This window comes from Heloderma suspectum, chromosome 2 (genome assembly GCF_057233095.1).
Source record: "Heloderma suspectum isolate Gila_16-S chromosome 2, 16-S_ref, whole genome shotgun sequence".
Lineage (NCBI taxonomy): Eukaryota > Metazoa > Chordata > Lepidosauria > Squamata > Helodermatidae > Heloderma > Heloderma suspectum.
In genome coordinates, this window is record NC_139459.1 from 310,068,262 (window position 1) to 310,072,208 (window position 3,947).

Sequence of the window (3,947 nt, forward strand, 5' to 3'; positions counted from 1 at the left end):
AAATGATCATTTCTAAATTGTTGAGTCTTTCAACAATGCAAATTCCAAATTGTGAAGCATGTTCTAGTGTTACTGGAGTGCCATATAACTGCAGAATAATTCTTCAGTTGCTTCTACAACGGATATAGTTTTGTGCCTACAGTATATAATCTTGCAGATACAAATCCAAGAGATATGAACTTGGCTAGTTGGCCAGACACCCTTTTTACAGTCTAATGCGCTTACTGGCTTCTTGTTTTTGCTAGAGCAAACTGGTTTAGGGAGGCACTGGTGCAGTTGTTCAGCCAGGTTTTAAAGAGAGGAATTTGTACAGAGATGCTGGAAGGGTGGGCTAAAAGTAAGGCTTTTACAGTACTGGCTGAAGGGGAGTGATTCGCATGATCACGGCGGCTGCCACGAGCGCCAGTCGGATTTCCCTAACTGCGCACACCAGCATGGCTTGCTGTGTCATCTGAACCCAGGCAGCATGGCTTGTAGGGGTTATTTGATAGTTGCTGCCCACCCCAAACAAGCCATGACACCCAGGTTTGGATGACATGGCAAGCCGTGCCAGTGTGGGTAATTAGGGAATCTGGCCGGCACGTGCCTTGCACACAGGGTGGCTGCCACAAGCCACGGTGGCTAGTTTCAGCTGCTGTGCTCGTATGAACTGGGCCAGTGAGTTCTTGAACTACAAAACGCAATTTTCTAGAAAAAAGGCTAATGATTGCTGAGTCCACCTTCACAGCTCCAGAAGGAATGGGAGGGTACTAGAAAAGTAAATTTTCACAATGGAGATGCAAATGCAGTCACTCTGGGTGTATGTGAAATGTCAGTTGTGATTTCCATTTCACCTGGAAAAATGTTTTTGCGTGTCTTTTGATGGTGCAAGATATCTGCTCTATTTCAACACTTTATATCCTGCTTTTTTGCCACAGAACTACTTGTTTATCAAAAGGAAATGATTCTCAGTGCATAAATTATGATGAGTAGCAAGAAACTTAGATTTTTTAAGGGCAGCTAAAATATATATGCAACTAAAGACTGAGCGTCATAGTTAAGGAGAAGGGCTCATTCATGATATTAGATGTGAAGATTGATCAGAAGTGTTGAACTAGCACCCTGATTATCAATAGACTAGCAAGCAAGTCCCATTTACTGCAACTAAACACACCTCCATCATGATGTTTAGAATTTCAGCCTTTGTCAGTTAGAAATAGAGTTGCCCAATCAGCACCTTGTGCCATACGTACAAAATCACATCCATTTGCTCCAGATTAACAAATGTGGAATAGCAACTCACATTTATTTACACAGAATAGAATTGCTACTGCACCCATAAGTATTTACTGCATGAGTGGGAAAAAAATCCAAGTCATATGAGCAAAGAAACAAGCAAATGGGAGAATAAGGCAGAGGCAGGAACCTGTAGGCCTCCCAGCTCTTGTTGGGCTACAACTATCATCCCTGACATTGGCCATGCTGGCTGAAGCTGTTTGGAGTTGGAGCCCAGTAACAGCTGGAGGGTCTCAGGTGTGAACCCGTTTGAACTGGAGTTAGCAATTCCATAACAAAGAGTTCCGCCAAACCTTGTGCTGCTGATGGTACCCTGGGAGGAGCAAGGTTGTGTGTGTGCAGAGTGACTTCGCAGTAGGCTGACCATACGTACTGTTTTAAACGGGACAGTACAGTTTTTTTCATATTTTCCAACCATCCCATCGTTTTAATATAAACGTCAATTTTGTCCTGTTTTTAATTTTTTTGTAAAAAAAGTGAACGCGTTCATCATAAGGCTCTATGCTAATCAATTTGTGCAGTAAAACTACTAGTGCGATGAAAGAAGTAGTTCCATTTACTTTGTCCAGTCAGGGCCAGGCTTCTTGAGTCTGACGATCAGACGCCGCCCCCTTGCTTGTCTGCAGTGGCGGGGAATTCAAGAGGTGGTCGCCAAACCCCATTCAGCGTGTGGGAGCCAGGAGGGTGAATCTCACTGTTATTTCTACCATCATTCCGCCCATAGAGATTATTTCTCTGATAAAACTTTCTTTATCGTCTTACTTTTTCATGAATATGGAATATTACATAACCCCGTCCTGTTTTTGTCTCAAGGAAATATGGTCAGCCTATAGGGACTAACAAATTTAGTATGCCAGTAAGTTTTCATGGACTAGAGCAGGAGTAGGCAGATTTCAGGCCTGTTGGATCTACTTGGGGTGGGGGGTACTAGTACCCCAAGATCTGGCAACCAGACCCAGGTGCCGGAGGCAAGCATTAAAGAACATGGTGCCTCTGAAATAAGAATTTGTTTTCAGTGTCAAAACTGAACTGACCTCACATGGAAATCCACTCCTGGTTACCCTAAATGCAATGTCAGCAGCCTAATTTAGATGGGAAAAGTTCCTTTGTTGCTATGATTAAACAACTGAGATTTGCTAATCAACTGCAAACCACCCAGAAATCTACCAGTTGATCCTGATGTACTTTCTGTCCACCTGAATGAGAATCCCCTTTATCGGAGGTATATAGTGAGGATTTCATATGTTTGACAGCAGACCATGAAAGCGTATGTTTGTTTGCCTTTAAGGAGCTACATGACACTCCGTTTTGTGTTGCATCAGACTAACATAGCACCCCTCTGAAGGTCGCAAAGAGTAGTTTCTTTGGTTTTTAAATTTAGAAGCTGATTAATTCACTGCTTTTACATATATAAAATCAGATATTAAAAGTTGCTCCTCATCTGATTAAGTGGACAGTACCTGTGAAAGCTGTCAGCCTTCCTCAGTCTGGTGTCCTCCAGCTTTGTTCTTCAACTCCCATCAGCCCCAGCCAGCATGGCCAATGGCCAGGAATGCTGGGAGTTGTAGTCCAACCGCCCCTCGGCGGGCCCCAGGTTAGGGAAGGCTGCACGCGGTCGCCCCTGTCTATCTTAACTTTGTTGTTGAGTCGTTCAGTCGTGTCCGACTCTTCGTGGCCCCCATGGACCATAGCACGCCAGGCCTTCCTGTCCTGCGCTCTCTCCCGGAGCGTGCTCAAGTTCATATTCATTGCATCGGTGATGCTTTCTAGCCATCTCATCCTCTGCCGATCCCTTCTCCTTTTGCCTTCAGTCTTTCCCAGCATCAGGGTCTTTTCCAGAGAGTTTTCTCATTAGGTGGCCAAAATATTTGAGCTTCAGCTTCAGTATCTGCCCTTCCAGTGAGCACTCAGGGTTGATTTCCTTTAGGATGTACTGACTAAGGTGGGGTAATTGCGCCTAGCTGGAGCTATATGGTGATGGAGCACCAGCCTGGGGGAGGCTGGCTTAGGCCATAATACATTCTCTAGTCTTTAAGGAGTCACACGCCTCCGTTGTTGTTTTTTGCCGCGGCAGAAGACTAAGCCGGCTCCCGCTCTGGAAAGGGGAGATTTACAGCGCAGTCCAAATATCCACTTTCCCGGGACCTTGTTGTTGTTCAGTCGTTCAGTCGTGTCCGACTCTTCGTGACCCCATGGACCATAGCACGCCAGGCCTTCCTGTCCTTCCCGGGAGCACGCCCCATTTAACTCAACGGCACGTATCGCCGAGCACGCACGGACAGGACTGCGCTTTTATTGCATCTGCTCAGGGGCGGGGAAGCGAAGAAGACCCCGCTTGACGCGCCACCCGTGCATAAGCCTTCGCCGGGTTGGGAATACGCCACACCGACCTCGGTGGGACTTACTTCCCGGTAAGTGACGGGCAGGATGGGGCGGACGGCCAAGCGCCACGCCGCCGCCATTCCCGCTTGCGCCCTGCGCCCCCGGCCCAGCCGCCCGGCAGCCGCGGCGCTTTCGAGCCGGGAGCCGCGGCCGGGACCTTCGGAGCTGCGCCTCTCGGCCAATCAGCCGCGAGCGGGCGCGCCGGTTGCCTTGGCGCCCGCCGCAATGCCGCTTCTGCCTTGTGCTCTAATGAGGGCGCGTCAGCAGGGGCGGGGGCCGCTCTCCGGGCC